This window comes from Trachemys scripta, chromosome 2 (assembly GCF_013100865.1).
Source record: "Trachemys scripta elegans isolate TJP31775 chromosome 2, CAS_Tse_1.0, whole genome shotgun sequence".
Taxonomy (NCBI): domain Eukaryota; kingdom Metazoa; phylum Chordata; order Testudines; family Emydidae; genus Trachemys; species Trachemys scripta.
Window position 1 is genome coordinate 225857057 of NC_048299.1, and position 23129 is coordinate 225880185.

At 42.3% G+C, this 23129-nt stretch overlaps 1 protein-coding gene across 5 annotated transcripts in view; it reads right to left on the bottom strand.

Moving 5' to 3' along the window:
- Positions 1-23129, bottom strand: part of NCOA2 (nuclear receptor coactivator 2) — a 279877-nt gene that overhangs the window by 213711 nt on the left and 43037 nt on the right. For 2 of the 5 annotated variants that reach the window (XM_034763072.1, XM_034763069.1), the window contains exon 3: positions 14753-14846. The exons of the other annotated variants lie outside the window; for them this stretch is intronic. The gene's annotated coding sequence lies outside the window, so the exon portion shown is untranslated. The remainder of the gene's footprint in view (positions 1-14752; positions 14847-23129) is intronic. 5 annotated transcript variants of the gene reach the window in all.

Here is a 23129-nt window from a genome sequence, read left to right on the forward strand (position 1 = left end):
AATGTGCATTACTTTACATTTATCCACATTAAATTTCATTTGCCATTTTGTTGCCCAATCACTTAGTTTTGTGAGATCTTTTTGAAGTTCATCACAGTCTGCTTTGGTCTTAACTATCTTGAGCAGTTTAGTAACCTGTTTCCCCGAAAATAAGACAGTGTCTTATATTAATTTTTGCTCCCAAAGATGCGCTAGGTCTTATTTTCAGGGGATGTCTTATTTTTCAGAAATGAAAAATGCCTTATTATCGGTGGATGCCTTATTATCGGGGAGGTCTTATTATCGGGGGGATGCCTTATATTACAACGAGAGGCAAAACTGTAAGTAGGCCTTATTTTCGGAGGATGTCTTATTTTCGGGGAAACAGGGTATCATCTGCAAACTTTGCCACCTCACTGTTTACCCCTTTCTCCAGATAATTTATAAATAAGTTGAATAGGATTGGTCTGAGGACTGACCCTTGGGGAACACCACTAGTTACCCCTCTCCATTCTGAGAATTTACCATTAATTCCTACCCTTTGTTCCCGGTCTTTTAACCAGTTCTCAATCCATGAAACGACCTTCCCTTTTATCCCTTGACAACTTAATTTACTTAAGAGCCTTTGGTGAGGGACCTTGTCAAAGACTTTCTGGAAATCTAATACACTATGTCCACTGGATCCCCCTTGTCCACATGTTTCAAAGAACTCTAATAGATTAGTAAGACAATTTCCCTTTACACACACACACACACTCACACCACGTGTACACAAAAGAGAGAAAACTGAATTAGATCACCCAGATCCAGAGAACAATTTCCCATATCAGCAACATTAACACAAAGCACATGTGGAGCCTAAACTATATATTAGTTTGTCTTTATACTTGTTTGTTTATCCAGTTTTTCCATGTAGCTACAAATGAATAGTGAATTTAGCATAGGTAATGACAGTGACGATTTGGCCAATCTGTCTATGCACAAGCTACGAATTCTGGTTGAGGTCATGAAACTGTTATTATGAAACTTCTGTATCATGGATTGCTTCTATATGGATGTGCAACCCACCAATTGCTGACAGGGGCTGCAGTAAGACCAGGGATAATGGAGGTTGTTAATTTTAATGACTACTCTAACCAAACAATGGATATGCTAAAGAGGTTGCTTGAGTGGGAAACCATTACTACCAAGTTTTTTTTGCAGGGGGCTGGTAAAGTGGAAAATCACAAACAGCAGAACAAAGAAACCAGGTGGTGGGAGAGGGACTCATAGAACAAGACACAGGAAGCTTTGGTCAGGAGAGAGGATGATATGGGTGTGTTTTCATAGTAAGGGGGGCAGTTTAACTCTAGGACTAGCCCAGGGCAGAAAAAGCTAGCTGTCCTAGGAAGGTTCCATGATTCTGAAGAGAAACCATGAGTTGCCAGAGAAGGATCCTAGACATCCCAGATGACTGTGCCCAAGCCCAAAGATGAGAGATCTGAAGCAGGGAAATGTGTATACGTGTGTTTATTATTTTGTATAGATTGTGTATTTCTTTGCTAAGTAAAGAGCAATGGTGTTTTAGAATCTTGTGCAAAATTTTCTGAGCATCTGTTGACTGTCAGTATTACGTGCCCTTGAAGAGTTAAACCTAGGGTTACCATATTTCAGGTGCCCAAAAAGCTGTCAGAGCAGCTCCTGAAAACAGTTGGAATGGGGAAAGGGACAAAATGGAGCTCAGCCATGGCCACTCCTATCCCTACCAGCATGCTTGGACCCAGAACTGTGCAGGGGAGGAACTCCTCCACTAACACTGCCACTGAAAAAATGAAAGGATTTAAATAACCAAAGCGCACAAAAAGATGTAGATCCAATATAACATTCGCTACAATTGTATTATTCACTCAACATTAGCTGCCATCACATTGTTCAGCTTGCATATTACACACAATATGCCAGCAATGCCCCTCTGCTATGTACATTGGCCAAACTGGACAGTCACTACGCAAGAGAATAAATGGACACAAGTCAGATATCAGGAATGGCAATATACAAAAACCTGTAGGAGAACACTTCAACCTCCCTGGCCACACAATAGCAAATGTAAAAGGTACCCATCTTACAGCAAAAAAAACTTCAGGACCAGACTCCAAAGAGAAACTGCTGAGCTCCAGTTCATTTTCAAATTTGACACCATCAGATCAGGATTAAACAAAGACTGTGAATGGCTATCCAACTACAGAAGCAGTTTCTCCTCCCTTGGTGTTCACACCTCAATTGCTAGCAGAGCACCTCACCCCCCCTGATTGAACTAACCTCATTATCTCCATACTGATTTATACCTGCCTCTGGAGATTTCCATTACTTGCATCTGAAGAAGTGAGGTTCTTACCCACGAAAGCTTATGCTCCCTATACTTCTGTTAGTCTTAAAGGTGCCACAGGACCCTCTGTTGCTTTTTACAGATTCAGACTAACACGGCTACCCCTCTGATACAAAGACTATGTTAACAGAACATTAAAAAGTTGCAAAATCAAGCACTCAAAAATTAGGAAATGCCAGATTTAAGGTTGCCTGTGCATTCTCTCTTCAGGGCAAGGATTGTCTCTTACTGTATGTTTATACAGTGCGGCCCCGTTCTCAATTGGGCCCTGGACACTGCCACAATAAACATGATAAATATCAAATTCCAAAAATAATTTTCAACATGAAAAAAACTGATTAGAATAAGGAAAAAAAGGCAACACATACTACCCAAGTTACAGCAAATGTAAAAAATACCACATTCGGTTTAGGGAAAATATACATTTGATGTAAATAATTTCAATTAAAAATGAAATAGAGAATTATATGTAAAAGGCAATCCCAGTAATGGTTGTTTGCAATCATATTTATTGCTAACCTATTCATGTATGGACTACTTGCATGAGTTTGAATACAAATGTCCTGAAGAGATTACACAGGCAATCTTAATAAAAAACACAGCCTCATCAGAAGGTGTCAGTGAACTAAAAATAAACTCATTCAACTCTGATAAGAAGAACCAGATGCTTATCACGGGGGGAACGAGATACTGGGTTTCATACGAGGAAGCTTCCAATCGGCCTTTTTGCACATGAAGACACACACCATTATTATGGGTTGTGAACAAATGCCAGATCACATAATCTGCTCTTGATAATGTGATTTTGGCTGGACCCTGAACTTTCTGAATACTGCTCCACCAGATGATGAAGAGGAAGCTCATGCATGTACTACACCAATCAGTATTCAATTTCTTCTTCTAGAATAATTACATTATTAGTTCCCAGATTCTTCATGATCAAAAATACTCTCCCTCTCCTAGGGATTTTGCTCATTGATATGGAAAGTAAAAAGAATCCTTGTGCTTTAACATAAGAGAGACAGTCACGGATAAAATCACACAAAAAAGCCAAGATGGGTCCTACAGCTCAAACCCAAACCAAACTAAAACCAAAACCAACACCACAGTCCTTTAGTGCGCAGTTAGGAAATAATTTAGTAGTAGCAGCAGGACCCCTGTAATACTGTATCTGTGGGCTGTAGGCATTAGCGAGCACCGTTCTACACTTGCAATACACAGTCAGTACATTCCAAGAGGATGTGCTCTACCATTTTAAAGGAAGTTTAGGGCTGGTCCACACTAACCCCCCACTTCAAACTAAGATACGCAACTTCAGCTACGTGAATAACGTAGCTGAAGTCGAAGTATCTTAGTTCGAACTTACCACGGGTCCACACGCGGCAGGCAGGCTCCCCCATTGACTCCGCGTAATCCGCTCGCGGAGCAGGAGTACCGGCGTCGACGGCAAGCACTTCCGGGATCGATCCCAGAAGATCGATTGCTTACCGCCAGACCCGGAGGTAAGTATAGACGTACCCTTAGACTCTCATCCTTGTTGTCTCTCATCATCATCTCATACAGTTCATATGCCCTCAGTTTGTTTCCAATTTCGGCAGCATAGGTAAAGCTTCTCAAAAGATACAGAATTTCTAATACAGCTCTTCCCCATTAAGCTACACTTCAGCTTTCTTCCTGTGCTACCAGTACTTCAGATGTGATCGCTAAGACCAAGAATCAAAAAGAACCTGAGATAAAATCTCTAACTGGCATTACTTTTTCAATTATTGTAGACTTCTCTCATAAGTGAGAGATATTTAAGATAAATCAATAACTTAAAACTAAATGAATATAAACAAGGGTTAAACCAGTTTAGGTACAACTACATTAGGGGTTTGCACTTAATTAAATTGGTCACTCTTCTATTACAGACAGGCCTAAGTAGTGTTTATAATTTTATTTGCAATATATTAGTACCCTAGACCAGGGGTTTGCATATTGGAGGCTGTGGCCCACAGAGTCCACAAGCATTTGCCAAGAAGTCTGTGTTCTTGATGCTCCCTGGCTCAGTTCAAGGCAGGAGCCTAAAAACATAGCCAATCAGCATCCTGTGCTGAGTAAAACGCACGCCACTGCCCCCACCTCCATTCTACTGGAAAGAGAAGGGGAAGAAGCACACCCCTTCCACACACCCCTTCCACTGAAGAGAAGAGAGGGACAGAGATGGGGACCACTTTAATTCCCTGCCACAGAACAAGCTCAAGCAGCTTTAAATACAGGCTTCTGTATAGGGCTGGCCTTTGGGAAAATAGCACCCCGGGCAAACTTGTATTTTGGCACCCCTAGCCCCAGCTACCTTCCCAGGCTCCTTCCCACCCAACCCCCATTGCCCCACCCACCACTGTCTCTTCCCCATCTCTAATTTCCCCAAACTCCCTTCCATGACCTTGCCCTCCAAGCCCACCCTGCTTCTTGCCTCTTAACCACATCAACCACGCCTAGGGCCGGTCTTGCCCTGCAGTGACTCACATCTGGATGCCAAGGTGATGGGCATCACAGGAAACCCCACAGCAGTCTCTTTGACTCCCCCAGACAGTGCTACACGGACCCCTCATCTGGTCATTGAGCAGGACAGCCAAGACAACGTAGTAGGTGATCTTCCGCACTCTGACAGAGTGAGCAGGGTCTGGGGCAGTCGTACCTCTCCTGCACCTCCCAAACTCTCCCACTCAACACGGCATCCATCTTCTCTGCCAGAGCCCCAGAGGGTCAGCAGCCCAAGGGGAGGCACAGTGACAGGAGGGCACCAGAGGGCTGTGGTGGCAGGGGCGCCTGGTGACCTGAGAGCCCCAGAAAAGGGGGGAGGGAACCAAAGGTGTATAGATAGAATCAAACTGGTGTGGAAATACCAGGGGGAGAGAGGGGCAGTGACATGGGGGCTCCAGAAGGGCAGATCTCTCCCCACCCCAATACTGAGCATCTCCAATATTCAAATGCCCTTCCCCAGTCCCAGGGAAGGTGGGTTATGGGGGGAGGAGAGGGAGTTTAAAATCCTCCAGAGCACTGAGGGTAGCGAGGGTGAGTGCTGATGGTGGAAGGTTGGCTCCCGAAATATCCAAGCCCCTACACTAAACACCTCCCTTTGGGAGGAGTAAGAAAAAGGGGGAGCCCCTGAGAACTGGGGAGCATGGGGAACTCTGGGGTCAGAGTGTGGCATGCAGGAGGGGGACCTCGAAGATGTGATAGACACCCTGAGAACTGGGAAGCTGGGACCTGTGGGGCTGAGGAAGAGGCCTCCTGGGTGCTGTGTGGATAGAGGGGGGCTCGGAGCTATGGGCACAGGCAGGGGTCCCTGGGAGCATAGGTAGGGACCCTGCAGGCTCTACGAGCACAGACAGGGGCCCATTGGGAGCTGGGTGGGTTGGGACCTAGAGGCACAGGGAGGGCTCCTGGAAGCTGGGGGCACAGGGAAGGGGCCCTCAGGGGTTGGGGGCACAGACCCCCTAATACTTACTGGTCTCTTTGCCCTGCAGTTTTAGTTCCCAGTCCCTTCCCTTCCCCTCCCAACCTGGAAGAGGCCGGCCCCCATTGTCTGACCGAGATGCCACACTCACCTTCCACTGGGCAGCATGGCTTTCCATTCAGGCCGCCCATGGAAAAAGGAATGCCAGGGCTGGGACAGTCTGGGGGGAGGAGGGAGGGAAAAAGCCAAAGACAGCATTTGTCCCACCCCAGTTAATATGATGTACACAAGCCAAAATTTACTTTTCAAAGCACATAATTAGGTTAGGGGCATCTCTGGGGCCCAAAATTTCTTCCATTCTTTTTCAATTTTACCTCTTTATTAAGAATTGTATAAAACAACGATACACCAATAATACCAATTGGTGCAGTTACACCAGTTATGTGCCTTCCAACAACTTTGGACTGCACCAAGCCATTAATATACACTATTCATAGGACAATGTGTATAGTGCCAATAATGTTAGAATGCAGGAATGTAAACAAGGAACCATATCGGTTTCTTTAGTTCATTAAATACATCCGAGAAAAAATAACCCAACATCTGTAAAATAGAAAAGGACAAAATCATTGGAAAATGGTATTTTATTTTCAAGTTCCTTAGATACTATCACAAATAAGATTTTTTTAAAATAATTTATCAAAATATTTAACAGGATATTAATTGAAAGCATCCAGTGTAAGTTTAACACTGCTGTATTTCAGACTTTATGTGCTTAGGATGAAAATATTTCAGATGAATAGGTGATGTTTAGAATCAGATAGCATCAAAAAAAGATCACACACTGCAGTATAGCAATGAAAAAAAGACATTTGAAGTGCCCTGTAAAATTGTTTTGATTTCAAGATTAATCTCTAAATTGACATCAGGAACAGAACTACAGCAACCCTGCCAAAATATCTGCTAGCATGATCTTATATTTTAACTCTTGGCAATTTCAAACTTACCTTTGGTCTTCCCTGTTGAATCACTGTGTTAAGTACCTTTGATGTCTCAAAAAAATTCAAGTAAAAAACTCACATAAAAACATAAGAATGGCCATACTGGGTCAGACCAAAGGTCCATCCAGCCCAATATCCTGTCTACTGACAGTGGCAAATGCCAGGTACCCCAGAGGGAGTGAACCTAACAGGTAATGATCAAGTGATCTCTCTCCTGCCATCCATCACCACCCTCTGACAAACAGAGGCTAGGGATACCATTCCTTACTGATCCTGACTGTGCGCTGTGTGAAGAACTACTTCCTTTTATTTGTTTTAAACCTGCTGCCCATTTGGTGGCCCCTAGTTCTTATATTATGGGAACAAGTAAATAACTTTTCCTTATTCACTTTCTCCACACCGCTCATGATTTTATATACGTCTATCATATCCCTCCCCCTCTCCCCCCAGTCTCCTCTTTTCCAGGCTGAAAAGTCCTAGCCTCTTTAATCTCTCCTCATATGGGACCCATTCCAAACCCCTAATCATTTTAGTTGCCCTTCTCTGAACCTTTTCTAATGCCAGTATATCTTTTTTGAGATGAGGAGACCACATCTGTACACAGTGTTCAAGATGTGGGCGTACCATGGATTTGTATAAGGGCAATAAGATATTCTCTGTCTTATTTTCTATCCCTTTTTTAATGATTCCTAACATCCTGTTTGCTTTTTTGACTGCCGCTGCACACTGTGTGGACGTCTTCAGAGAACTATCCACGATGACTCCAAGATCTCTTTCCTGATTAATTGTAGCTAAATTAGCCCCCATCATATTGTATGTATAGTTGGGGTTATTTTTTCCAATGTGCATTACTTTACATTTATCCACATTAAATTTCATTTGCCATTTTGTTGCCCAATCACTTAGTTTTGTGAGATCTTTTTGAAGTTCTTCACAGTCTGCTTTGGTCTTAACTATCTTGAGCAGCTTTGCAAACTTTGCCACCTCACTGTTTACCCCTTTCTCCAGAATATTTATGAATAAGTTGAATAGGATTGGTTCTAGGACTCACAGTTGGAGAACACCACTAGTTACCCCTCTCCATTCTGAAAATTTAGAACAAATTATAGACTTTCTTCCAAGAGCACCTTAGTCTGATAGAGACTGCTTAAGGGAAACCCATCTACCAAATGCCACTATAATTGTAAAAAATGGGACCTCAGAATTTCAAGAGCAGCTCATTCAAATATCTTTTTGAGAAAAGTACAATCAATGCACAGGGCAACTGCAAGACCCCTTCATCAGATCTATATTAACTCCAACTTCCAAAAGGTGATCAGGAAATGAAAAATCATGTTTTAAAAGAGAAAGTGAAAACTTTTGGTGACACACCACTAAGACTTTGTCTAGCCTAGGGCTTCTCTACACGTACAGTCCTGCAGTGGCACAACTGCACCTTAGTGAAGATGCTACTATGCCGAAGGAAGAGCTTCTCCCATTCGGAGTAGCTAATCCACCTCTGCAAGAGGTGGATTCTATGTGGATAGGAGAAGCTCCTCCTGTCGACACAGCACTGTCTACACTGGGGGATAGGTCAGTATAACTGGAATGTTCAGGGGTGTGGGTTTTTTTTACACCTGTGAGCGACACTGTTATACTGATGTAAGTTTGTGGTGTAAACCCGGCTTTAGAGATGTGATGTTAGATCAAATTACCTAGTTTGATCTAATTAACATCTTAAAACGCTAGTGAAGAAAAAGCACTTGTACTTTAGAAGAGTGGTTCTCAAGCAGGGGTCAGGGGGAAGGGAGGGGCACAGGCACATTTCAGAAGGTCCACCAAGCATGGTTGTCATTAGACTCGCTAGGGCCCAGGATAGAAAGCCAAAGCCCCACTGCGCAGGACTGCAGCCCGGGGTCCCACGCCCCACCGCCCAGGACTGAAGCCAAAGCCTGAGCAACTTAGCTTTGTGGTGCCCCTGGTGACATGGGGCTCCGGGCAAGTGCCCTTCTTGCTACCCCTTAATGCCAGCCCTAGATTTTATATGCAGAAAAATAGGTGCTGTGGCACATGTGGGCCGTGGAGTTTCTATAGCATGTTGGAGGGGGCCTTCAATAAGAAAAAGATTGAGAACCCCTGCTTTAGAACAATGCTAAAAATGTCAAATTAAAGTCCAGGCTTCCTCCAAGGGCTGGTTTATGCTGCAGAGTTAGGTCAGCTTAACTACATCACTCAGGGCTGCAAAAAATTTTACACCCTGTGCAACGTATTTAAGCCAACCTAAGCCCCAGTGTAGACACCACTAGGTAGATGGAAGAAATCTGTCAACCTAGTTCCCAACTCTCTGAGAGGTGGATTTACTACAGCAATGGAAGTAACGTGTTGCTGTAGTAAGTGTCTATACTACAGTGCTACAGCCGCAAAGCAGTGTTTCTAGTGTATATATATTCCAAAGTTTCTACTCAATCACCTGAGCGTGCTCTAAAATACAATTGCTTTGTATTAACTAGACTTTTAAGCAGGTGATAATTAGATTGAGCTAGATAAATCAATATAACTTCACACCTTTAAATCTACTAAAAAAACTAGACAAGGGTTAACACTAAGTAAATTTAGTTGACACATTTTTTGTGTAACAGGCTGGCAAATGTCTGACATATTCACAGGCGCTGATCCTGCTGGAATAATGCAAGTGGGTTCAGCAGACTAAAAGGGTTTGTCTTTACTAAGGTCTGGTCTGCATTCAAAAATTAGGTTGGTTTAACTATACCCCTGAGGCTAGGTCTACACTGAGAGATCAATTTCTACCCGCCGATCCAGGCGGGTAGTGAAGAGAAGCCCTTAGTGGCGTAGTTAAGCTGACCTAAGTCCCCACATAGATAGCACTAGGTTGTCAGAAGAATTCTTCCATTGACCTAGCTACTGTCTCTCAGGGAGGTGGATTACCTATGCTGATGGGAGACTCTCTCCCATTAGCGTAGGTAGTGTCTGAGCCACTGTAGAGTTTTAAGTGTAGAAAATTGGTTCAACCTACATCAGGCTTAGTTAACACATGCTCACTAATCCTGACCTAAACTTGGACCTCTTTCTTAGTGTGGCCGCAAGGAAACACCTTGTAATTCAATTTAGCCGGTTGAGTTCAAAGCTAAACACAACCAGAAAAAAAAAAAAAAAAAAATCCAAGGTAAAAACGTTACTCTGCATCTACTCCAGTAAAAAGGTCCAAGATTAGGTCAGGGTATATAGCATCTAAACTCAGCCACCTTTCTTATTCAAGACAAACCTTAACCAAAACATTGGTTCATTACCCCACCTGTATAGTGGGTATAAGATGATCTAGGATGTGAGCTGATTAGATGGAATCACAGACCGCCTAGGACCAGCCAAGCCTAGGGAGAAGGTGTGAGCTGGACTGAATGTTGTTAGTTATCTTATTGTTAGTGTTTTTGTCATTGAACCTAAACCTCAAAATGGGATACGTTTGATAATACAGTGTATGGACTATTTTAGAGCAGACTGGAAAAAGCAGTTCGTTAACGTCATAACAAGAAACTTGAAGGTAGAAAACTACTTTACCAGATTCTTTTTTACACCATCTAGTGTACAGTCTCTGGAGTTTTCTGGAGATGGTCAGCAGCATCATGTTGATCACATTACTACATTTGTTCAATCCTGTTGACCTAAAAAGCTTGAGGACCTTGAGGCTTTTCTAAAACCATCCTCTAAAAAATGTAGGCCTTAGATTTATACTCTTCCAAAGAGGTTTAAGCAAGTGCTACAACTCTGATTACAGGGTGCAGAAAGTTCACCGTGGCCCAGACCCCTGCTATGTTTAACCACACTAACAAGGAACAATAAGGAGTACCAAGACATAGAGAGCCACTTCTACCAAATAAAAGTACAATGTAGGCATTCATATGTTGGTATCTAAACTCCAAATACACCTTCTCCCATCTCTCTACCACATTAGAACCAATCTAAAGTACTGATCCTAATATTTTTAACATATAAAAATCCTAATTAAGTTTTTGATTTTGATAAAAAATAAAAATTATAAACAAAAAGACCATGGTAACAACTATTAAAAAAACAAACCCCAAAGCAGGGTGGGCAAATTATGGCCTGAGAGCCATTTTAAGCCGGTCCGCAAGCTCCCACTAGGGGGCGAGGTCTAGGGCTTGCCCTGCTTCAGTGCTCCAGCCGGGGATCAGGGTCGGGGGCCACACAGTGTGACTCCTGGAAGCCGCGGCATGGCCCCGCTCCGGAGCTCCAGCCGGGGCGCAGGGTCAGGGCCGCACCACGTGGCTCCTGGAAGCTGCAGCATGGCCCCGCTCCAGCTCTTACGCACTCCAATAGCCCCCTCCGGCGCTCCAACAGGAGCTGCAGAGGCAGTGCCTGCGGACGGGCATGCAGGTTGCGCCTCCGCATACGAGCCAGCGAAGGGACATGCTGCTGCTTCCGGGAGCCGCCTGAGGTAAGTGCCACTCGGAGCCTGCACCCCCGAGCCTCTCCCCACGCCCCAACCCCCTGCTCCAGCCCTGATCCCCCTCCCGCCCTCCGAACTCCTCGGTCCAAGCCTAGAGCACCCTCCTACACCCCACACTCCTCATCCCCAGCCTCACCTCAGAGCCTGCACCCCACTCCAGCCTGGAGCCCCCTCCTGCACCTTGAACTCCTCATTTCTGACCCTACCCTGAAGCCCGCACCCCCAAACAGAGCCCTCACCTTCTCCCACACCCCATCCCCAATTTTGTGAGCATTCATTGCCCACCATACGATTTCTATTCCCAGATGTGGCCCTCGGGCCAAAAATTTTGCCCACCCCTGCCCCAAAACAATGAGACCCCGATGACAGAGAGGCATTCATTACCACAACTGACATTATTTTGATTTTTCCCCATCCACACAACTGGTTAAACAAAACGAAAAAAAGAAACATCTCTATGTATTTCAACCTAGAACTAAACACAGTAAAAGCCCACTGCAAACAGTCAACAAGGACACATTTTTGAAGATACTTGCTTTATCTACTAACAACATATACATTAGTCCAAACCCTCTAAAAATTTCATAGTAACATAATATTCTATAAACCTTAGATGAATTAGGTCAGCAGGCTACTTATCTGAAAAAAAGAGAAACAAGTGAAAATTATTGGCCCATGTAAGACTATATGTAATCATCTTCCTTCAAATTTGCTTGGGTACAGCAGACACTAACCGGTGAAAGTATGATAACTTCCTAGAAAAAATTATATTTAAGCACAATTTGCAAGAGACGTTCTAATACGATTTCACTAACCAGAGTAGACGGCCACTTTCTAGCTTCAATTCCAGTGCCCTTAGCTCTCCCTTCCAACCTCTAAAATCCTCCCTCTGCACAAATGAGCACTTCACTTGTAAGGTAAATAAAGTAGAGGACTTCTTAAGCTAGTTTCTTACATATGCTGTGGAAGAAGTGGGTCTTCAAGAGGGATTGAAATGAGGCTTTGTGGACCAAATCAAGAAAAGTGTTCCTTTGTGTAAGTGCAACATGGATGACAGTGCTTTAAGTCCAAGATATCTCACATCTACAGAATCATCCCAAGTTACGCAGAGAAAAGAGAGTTCTGAGATTTAAGAGGCTCCACATTCTTTCTGAATTAACAATTCACTCCTTACTTACTGGATTCTGTCATATACATTTGGAGAAGACAATCATCTTCCTCAAGTTACACAACAATAGCGCTCTGTAAACCTTCAGACTGAACTAATTTTTGTCATGCATTCTAAAAGCAGACAACAAAAAACGCAGCTCTGGTCTGTTATCAATGCTTTGCAAGAGAATGTTTCCATTCCGTGTCAGTCACTTTATCTCCAAGAAGGACAGAGAGGATAAACATTACAATGAGCTGCCACTACTCTCTCAGCAAATTCTCTCTCACTTTAATGTCCTGAACGTAAACCTTCATGAAAACCAAAAATATAAGACTTCATTAATGAGCAGTTTATCCACCTAAGCAGGGGAGTTTTCCTGTGGGGGCAACAACAAAGGTATATCAAGTAACCCAATGAGTAGATTCCATGTACACCTCAATGGCAGGGATATTCAGGCACTCTTAAAAGCCTTAGACACCACCTAATGTTTTTGACATCTCTATATAGACTCCTCTTACCACAGGACACAATTTAGCACATACACATACAAATCAGCTTCTGTAGCAAAAAATACACAAAGAAGTAGATTTTGGAGAATTGGGTTAAGGTACAGCTCCTACCAAGCAGCTAATCCTAGTAGTCTTATTTAAAACCTTTATTTTCTTCCTAGCATCAGATAACTGAATTCTAAATGATTCTTTGTGAAGGTGGGTAAGGGACTGATCTGTAATGTTTTACCAATTAAAATTCAGTGAAACATGTTTCTCAAGTGGTGCACAATGCTTAACATACACCTCTACCCCGATATAACGATGTCCTCAGGAGCCAAAAAAATCTTATCACATTATAAGTGAAACCGTGTTATATTGAACTTGCTTTGATCCGCTGGAGTGCGCAGCCCCCCCTACCCCCCCCCACGGAGCACTGCTTTACCGTGTTATATCTGAATTTGTGTTATATTGAGTTACGTTATATCGGGGTAGAAGTGTATTTTACATTTCAGCAGAAGTGAGCAAGCATGATTTGAAATGCAGAAAATAACCAAGTTAAAATAACTTAATTCGTATAGAGAAGCTGGAAAAAAAATAGGAATTCCAAGTTAAAGTTAACTTTCTGTTCCTATCTCATCTCCATTGTGCCTAAACACTGCAAAGATCTCAGAGCAGAGGCCAGTTTTACACCCAGCATTTAACTACAGTCCAACAGAGAGAATGCAAATTGATTAAAGGCAGGGCCAGTATAAAGAACTTGAAAAGAAAGAAGAGAGAACGAAAATCTGAAGATCCAATGACACCAGCAAGTGACCTGCAGGGCTGTCCATGCAGCACCTTTCACGAGCTTGAGGGATTTACGAAATAATTAGATAAATAGAGAATAGACACAAACACAACTTCAGTAGATAATCTTTCCTTTCACTGAACAAAATTAAATGTAATCAAAGTTAAATTTCTAATAAATGCAAGGGCTCTCAGTATTTCAATTAAATAAACCTCAATATATAAATCCTCCAGTTCCCAGTGCCAACTCCACCCTACCTACCCCTCAGTACTTCACTGAAAAAATGTAGAAAAATGAAGCAAGAAAGTTTCATAGCCTCCTCTTGCTTCCACAGTAAACAATATTTGAGGCTTTGCATACATTAAGTTCATTTTATGACAAATATTCTATTATATTAACATTTATGAACCATTTCTTTTTATACAAACTGATAATTTCAAGCAGATATATAAATGTATACACCACAAGAGCAGTTTTTAAATCAGTATAATCAAATTAATTCCAGTTAAATGTCCGCCTGTTTAACCATCTAGAGGGGTCGGCAACCTTTCAGAAGTGATGTGCCGAGTCTTCATTTAATCACTCTAATTTAAGGTTTTGCGTACCAGTAATACATTCTAACATTTTTAGAAGGGCTCTTTCTACAAGTCTAAAATATATAACTAAACTATTGTATGTAAAAGTAAATAAGGTTTTTAAAATGTTTAAGAAGCTTCATTTAAAATTAATTTAAAATGCAGAGCCCCCCGGACCAGTGACCAGGACCCAGGCAGTGTGAGTGCCATTAAAAATCAGCTCGCGTGCCACCTTCAACACGCGTGCCACAGGTTGCCTACCCCTGATTTAGAGTCTGTGTGTCGAATGCATTTGGAATAAATCTGCAATCCGTCAGCACTGGTACATGAGTGAGTCATGGAACACCCTAACCAAAGTGTGGAGAAATCTTACTACAGAAAGAAACTTTTAAGTGCAGAAAACTTTAAATGTCTGTCTTCTTTTACCAAAAGGAAAAAAAGGAAGAAGTTAAGCTTAAAATCAAAACCATAGACATACAATCAGCAGTGTTACATACCAAGCTGTTCCAGCAGTATCTTGTCATTCAGGACGTAACATTTTCACGCATCAGCCATACAGATCCCAGAGGCTCAACCCACATTTCCTGATTTCTACAACAAAGATGGTCATTAAGCTACCAACATCATCAGGAATGCAGTACTACTGTAACCATACTTAAATTAACCTTTCATCCACTTTGAACAAAACAAAAAAACTGTAAGACTGGTATGGCAAGTTAGTCAGCTTCTAAGCTATTATCCATAAGTTTCAGATGAGACAGCAGATCTATTAAGAGCACAAAGCCCTACATATATGCAACTTGCACTGAACTTCACTCAAAATAAAATGAACCCTGTTCAGTTTAGCCAGATTATTGTAATTCTCTCCTTCCACATATCACATAATGCACAGTTTTATAGGATTTTGCAGCTAGGATAGTATCTAAGAGCAAGCTTTCCTTGCCATGTCGCTCTAGCACTGGTTCTTTATTAAGCATACAGACTTGAAAATTATTTTGCTAATATTGTGCTGCTATGGCAATATCAACCAATGTTTTTGGGTTAAGGTTATGACTTTTCTAGGTTATCTTTTTTTTCCAATGCACTCTGCATAACTGTTGATTTTCAATAAAGAAATAATGCGTTAAAATTCTTTTCAATGCTTAGACTCTTCAGAGCCTTATAACTCTTGGTAATCTCATGGCTTTTAGTTCCTTACATTCCTCATAGCCACAATCAATCTTCCATCGACACTGCAGATATGAGCCAGATCTCTGTATGCAAATTATTTGGTTATGCGTCTCATTTGCAAAATACTTTGTCATTTCAAGATAGATCTGCTAAATTAGTAATAGTGCTTAAACCAAACCCTGAAAAATATTTTTACTTTACACTTGTTCCTACATTCCCTTTTCCACAGGACACACAGCCAGAACAATTTGCATGAAGGGCACTGCATTAATATATGTGAGTGAAGCTCATGTTCTCCTCTCCCATGTAAAAATGCACAGAAGGGAAACAAGAATGAAAAAAATTGTATAGCTGTTGAGGAGCTGCATGATTCTTGCAGTAGCTGCACGCTGTAAATTGGAGGATTCAGGAAAAACCCTGACCCAAACCCCGATCACAGATCCACAGTCAGCATCCTGGAGCAAAGCTCCCCCTCCACACTCCTTCCAAGCGACGCTCACCTCCCATAAGGTAGTGGACTGGCTGAAATGCTGCAACCCTCTGTAGGTCATAGAGCACATAGGATAGATGATGCTGATCCAATCAAGAATAATTTATCCTCCCCATTGTGCATTATGTGGACCTACTAGATGGTGGAAATATACTGCATAAAGTGGCTCTCTTTTTGACATTGAAATCTGGTGGTGGTCTAGCAAATGGAACAAACATAGTTGCACAATAGAAGATGCTACAGGCTCCAGCACGCTACAGTCTCCCTCCACATAGCTCCATCCACCTTATTTCTGCATTTTTGCTCCACACTGCACAGTAGAAGGGAATATTGGAACCCAAACAAATGATTCCATAATAAGTAACAATCACCTTCAGCCATACATTGCTTTCAGAAAATCTTTAGTCAGAAGTACTTTAAGTGAAAGACATTTCTTCCTATGCAGTATCTAATCTGTCTGCACACAAACTGAAAGGAAAAAAAACAAAAACAAAAAAACACTATTTCAAGGACATACTATCTGCACTATTATTCTGAGAAACAAAGAACAATTTAATATTTTGGGGAAAGTGACACAGAGGTCTGCAATCTTCATCTGCACTCCTCTCCCAAGCAGACTGCATTTCACTAAGTCACTAAGTCTATAAAAAAGAGGCTACAACTGAGCTACAATTACTCAATAGAGGCATTCCACTAGCGAAGCTAAGAGAGTCCCAGACATACCCTGATTTAATCAAGACACACTGAAAACAAAATTAATTTTCATAGTAAAATTATCAGCCAGATTTTATTTGCATTCTTCAGTTTTAGCCAAGAGGTCTATTTCGTTATAATAGGCATGATCCTGCAAGGTGCACAGTGATCTTTCATTATTGGCAGTAAATATTTTTATTATACGGCTCTCAAAGGCTCCACTCAGAATTAGGACTCCACTGTGCTGGGTGCTGTACAAAGACAAAGAGACAATTCTTGCCCTGAACAGTTTATAGACTAAATATTCACCTGCAAGGGAAGTTAAGGGCACCTTCCAGTAGTGAGCTCCCTGTCAATTAACAACAACAAAAAATTGCAGGAATAAAATGTAGACAGGTAGCAGTGTTTTATGCATTTGAAAAACAGTATCATCTTCCATTATATTCCATAATGCTTTTTTGCATCAGACCAATTACTACTGGGTACATAATACATTTTCATTAATATGAACACAACCCAATTAGACACAGATTAGATACAAATATAGTGTGCCTAGGAATTACAGGCCCTGTGGTATGTAATCTCCTGCAGTATAATCCCTGAATACATTGGAGCAAAATTCCCAGCTCTGTCTTAGGTGAGTGCAATTCTTAATAACTTCTGTGCAGTTGTTATGACAGAGATGAGGTTTGTCCAGTGTGAATGACACCATTAAAATGTAAATATTGGGCAAACTGAAAAGTTACCAATTCACAGTAGCCTTCCTATAACTGAAAGAATACCATGTGGCTTGAACAGCAAGACTGAAAATTATAGAACAAAAAGTCCTATTGAGTTCAATGGAATTTTTCATATTAGCAGTTCAATGTATATCATAGTGGAAGCTGGTAGCAACCCCTGTATTTAGGTTGCTTAACACTTTCCATTATAAAGTATTCTTGCAATCTCATCTTTGAGAAGCTCTCATGCCTCCATTATTTGCAGTAGACCTTTAGTGTTCCACACAGGGAATCTCCCATGGGCTACAGAAGTGCTTTTTCTTCGTCCCATGAAATTCCATTCAGATTTTGGCAGAGATATAAACTGTTAAAAATTGCCATTTCCCTTCTCTTGCTTGGGTTTCTCAGGAAAATACTAGCACCATGCCAAAACTACCACTGAACATTCAGAAACAGGGCTCACACCCCCAGAAGCTGCTCCACTGGAACACCAGGGAGCTGCCAGAGTAGCTGAGCTGTAGCAGATGGTGGGAGAAAGGACTCTAGCCCCCAGATACTCTCTCTATCCCCACTTCCAGGACTCCCAGGTGTGCATCTGGTATGGCTGGGCTCCCCAAAATCACCACTCTTCCCAGACTCAGCAAATGGCACCATCAGCCAATCCCCCATCTGGGGCTTATACAGGAGGAGGAGCTCCCCCCAACGCTGGGGCAGATACAGAGTGTGCAAGGCCATCGTAGGCCTCCTCCTGATCATCCACTGGAACTGCAACCCATCCCCCCCCAAGGGAAATTAACAGTCTCTTGTTGCCAGATAACATTGTTAGTCTTGTTGCTCAAGTGATAACAGTTTGTGCTGCAATGCTGAAGGCTCAAGGTTCAAACCCTACTGATGATTCATGATTGTGGGTGAGGGGGGTTGTTACAGTTGTACATCATGATTTTTTTTATTTAATTTCTTTTTTAAAAAAATTATTTCATTATTGTTCATCATTCAATAAAATTGAGTAATTTTTTTTCCCACTTAAATAAAAACCTAGGAAATTACACTCCACAAATACTAAAATAGCATTATTAGGTTGCAAATTCAAGCACTCAAAAGTTGGGATATGCCAGTTATACACTTGTCTGTGCAGTTTTATTCAACTCTCTTGTGCATATGCATTATGATACACAGTCTTTTTTAACTACATGATATCATACCATTATTTCCACAGGATCCCTATGCACAGGATGCACAAACGTGCAGAATTAAGGTTACATAGGCTACTGTAGGTCTGACATTTCCTCATTTCTGAGTGCTTCATTTTGCAACCTAAATAATATTCTTTTAACATAGTTTCTGTGTAATACTTAATAGTTTGTAACACTGATACATGATAAAAATAATGTATGAAAAGGAATCACTCAGCTCTTGGACAGGAAAAGCTAGTCCATGATTGGATGCCCAACCTGAGATACCTTAAAGGGATTTGATTTTAGGGTATGACACTGTAGCATGGATAAGTTATCAAAGTGTGTGCACGGGAAGATATTTTACAGTATTAAGATATTTTTCAATTACTGTGTGCAATCTGATAATTGTGCACTGTTTAATTTTTTAAAGATCAAACATGCCATGCCCACAGCCATCAGTTAGGAAAGCAGGCTTTGCTAAGTTCATGAAGATTGATTCAAAGATAAACGATGTTGTAAGTGAAAACAGCATACTGCACTAGCTCACTAAACCGGAGTTCCATAACCATTTAAGGTCCCAATTCAGAAAACATTCTTATTCAGAAAAGCATTTAAAGCACATGCTTAAAGCCCATTAAAGTCAATAGGACTTACACATGTGCTTAAATCCTGTCCTGAAAGAGATGTGGAGAGTCCATGTAGGTATACTAGTTATTTGTTAAACAAACTCGCATTACTTTAGTGATTCCATGCTTGGATAAATACAATTATTTCATTTATTACAGTGTGTGATAACAGGAAATTAAATGTAGAACTACATTAATATAAAGTAATGGTGAAGGGTTTACATACACAAAGTCAGAAAATTCAAAATTATTAATTTAACAAGAGAACTCTGCTAAATTGCACATACACATTAAGATAAAATTATATTATAAAGTAACAAAATATTATATATGTGCAAGAAAGCAGATTTTTAAAACTGGTATCTGAATCAAATTTTAAATTTCCTTACTTGTGTGTGTAAAATCTCAACTATACTGTAACAATACCAGTTTTTTCTACACAATACATAATTTCTATGAGGTTTCTATGGTGTCACTATCAAACTTACATAAATAATTATTTAACATAGCTTCTTCAAACATGTCCACAGTATTTTGGCAAATTAGTGGCCTTGGAACTATGTTCCTGGTAGCTCTCAAAATCTGAATGATTTCGCTTGCTCATATTAATCATTAATGTAACTTTTTTTCAGCTCTTAAAAACTAATGTAAACTCTTAGGACTTTTCAAGAGCTAAAGCCTCCCACAAATTAGCTTTCTAAGCCAAGTAAAAGCCATTCTACACTCCACTCTAAGCAACTTTATAGTTTGTTTAGTATACAATATTTAAGTTTACATTTTGGAAGTGCTTCATTGTAGTCCTGTACCAGGCCTTAATATAATTTAACCAAGTCAATAGTTTGTTTTTGTTTCTTCTTTCTCCTCATTCAAATAATCCTTATCCATTGAATTCAAATCAGAAAATGATGAGACTTCTTTGAGATCAGTCTGGCTGCAGATCTTATTAAAAAGCCAAACCAAATAAATGATTATTCACCTTCTCGTAACTGTTGTTCTTCAAGATGTGGTCCATCAGTGCAATCCCTGCGGTGTGCTAGCTCTCATCCAGCAGGGCCTTGCCCTCATCTCATTTCAGGCCAGCACTGGCTGCACAAGGCAGAGGCCAGTTATGTTCACCTCTGTTGCCCACCCATCACCCCTTAATATGCTCCCCCTCCCACTGTCCTCGCCTTGCTTTGCCCCTTTGCCCCCACCCCCACTGCTCCTCCATAGTCCCACTGGTGGGGTTCGTCCCGCTCCCAGCACTGTGTGGAGAACCAGTCCCTGGTCAGAGCACTCAACTCACCTGCAGCCTGGCCAGCAGGCTCCTTCCTTCCCCCAGTGCCTCTGGCTGGGCAGGCACCCTGGGAAAGCCCAAGACTCCCCAGCTCAAGGATGAGGTATAGGCGATGAGGTGCTGAGACCTGCATGTGCCAAAGCCCTGCCCAGCACTGGCCTGGGGAATCCTCTCCACCCCTCAGCTTGGCTCTGGAGTGGTGGTGGGGTAGGGGAAGCCATTTCCAGCCTGTTCATGTTCCAAACCTGCAAGCTCTACAGCAGCCCACGGAGCGGGGCTTAGCACCCTCGTCACCCCGCCACCCCTCCGCCCTGGGTCCTGCCCCCAGGGAGTGCGGGGCTGCTCCGTCCCCTAGGCACCCTCCCCTGCTGAGCCACCTCTCTGGCCGGTTCACTGAAGACCCTGCAGTCAGGTTCCCTGGACCCTGGTGCACAATCCATCCTCAGGGCTTAACCCCTTCCTGCCCGCACTGTAGCCGGGGGATGACAGGAGGCAGCTGGGTTAGGTTGGTGGCCAGAGCAGCCTGGAGGTGTTAGCTGCCTTTTGACACTGTGCGAACAGGAAGGAACAAGCTGGAAAGACAGGGGGGTGGGAGGTGGAGAAGAGATGACCTCTGCAAAGACACGGGCCAGGTCATCCCTCCTCCCCCCTCCCCTCCCCTATGACTGGAAGCCGCCCCCGTCCCCTCCCTCCCACACTGTACCAAATGGCTGCTGGTGGCCACATTCTGGTGTGAACCCTAGCAGAAACTGGGGGGGGGGGCGGAGAGACACGTGACCCTACATCCCATCCTCTCCCCCCCCTGCACATGTTGCCTATGAAAAGAAACATTTTTGTTTTAACTAACAGATACAAAAATATCAGAAAATGTTTATTTCACGCCTAACAAATATTTTCTTCCTGTAATAACTTTTTCAAATCTCTTTAGTTAAAATATTTGCAATTATAATCTCTACAGGTTAGTAAACATTTTCAAGGTACAAAGTTACAATCTGTGTGGAATCGTGTTCAGTGTACTCTGACATTACCAGTGTATCTGCTCCAGCAGCTCACACATTGTCTAAACACAGTTAACAGCTCAAAAGTTACATTTTTGTCCACTGATGTAATATTTTAAATTTTGTTAACAGCAGAGCATAATCATCATCCTTTTTCAGGGTATCCAATGCCCAAAGCAAGTAAAAATCAGTGTGCCCTGCCCTCCTCCCCCAACCACTGAAGTTTCAAACATGATTCAGAAACTCAAGAAATTAGGGGATTTGTACAGAATTAAATAAGAGCTAACTGATAAGAAATGTAAGAGCAGAGGGTATTTCTTACTTCCTGACATTCAGGATCAGATTGGGAGCACGATTTCTACTTTAGAGTTGACCAATTTTATAAATATGACAAACCAGAGAAGTTGTTTCAAGATACGTATCAAAATAGAAATTAGGAATGAATACCATCACTCAAAAAGGAATATACAAAAATGCACACTTCTACTTGATTATACTTTTAACAGGATAACAATAATACATATTTACATCTAGGAACCAATAGTAGATCATGTGCAAAGTAACATTTACTCTGTTTAGGTCTATTTGTAGAACTGAAGTTTTGTAGTATTTATCATGGTCATTGTGATCTATAAGCTATTTTGTATCAAAATTTTCAGTACCACATGGAAACATTTAAGTTTGCCAGGCCATATATGTTAATACCTAGGAAATGGGGCCCCAAAATAAGCAAATGTGCAAAATTCAGATTAATGTTTCAGAACATTCAGAAGGTTCCCAAAACAACAACAAAGAGCAAGACAGCTAAAGAAGCACTTTTTCCAAAGAGATATATGAATTGTGTGGTGGTATCTGGAATTCACATACGGAAATGGCAGGACTTGCTAAATAGGTGCAAGATCAAAAAGCCTGCAGAGGCTGCATAGTATAGAGAGACTGAAAACTGAGGTAGAATCCGCAATTCCTGAATTCTAATCCTGGTTCAAAAACCGACCTCTCTCTCACCCGTTTCCCGACTGTAAAACTGGGATAGCACTTGCCTATTGTAACTCTCTGTTTTGCAATAACAGTGTTTGTAAAGCTCTTTGAAAATGTAAGTTGTGTGTCAAGTACAGCACAGTGATGGGGTGTTCACGGCACAACAGCCTGAAATGGTTAAGGAAGCTGAGAAAAGTCCAGTTAATGTGATAGGCCACACGAGGGGATTAGTCTGAAGAAGCAAACCCGATTCAGGATGAAGTTAATCTGAACGGGCATGGACTGAGCTAGTATAAAGCCAGGATACTGGCAACAGAAATGGTGACAGCGAGGAAGTCTGCAGCCACCCTGGGTGCATTAGAGAGGGAAAGAAGCAGGGGCGGCTCCAGGCACCAGCGCAGCAAGCGCGTGCCTGGGGCGGCAAGCCGCAGGGGGCAGCCTGCCGGTGCTGTCAGGGCGATAGTCAGGCGACCTTCGGCGGTGTTTCTGTCGGAGGTCCTCCGGTCCCATGGTTTCGGCGGCAATTCGGCGGCGGGTACGCCGAAGCTGCAGGACCGGCAGATCACTCACAGAAACGCCGCCAAATCTGCGTGACTGCGGACCGCCCACAGGCACACCACTGAAGGCCGCCTGATTGCCGTGCTTGGGGTGGCAAAAAACAGAGCCGCCCCTGGAAAGAAGAAACCCATGGAAAGAGTAGGACTCTGACCCTGAAGGAAGGGTGTACCCAGAAGAGAGGGGGGTAAAGA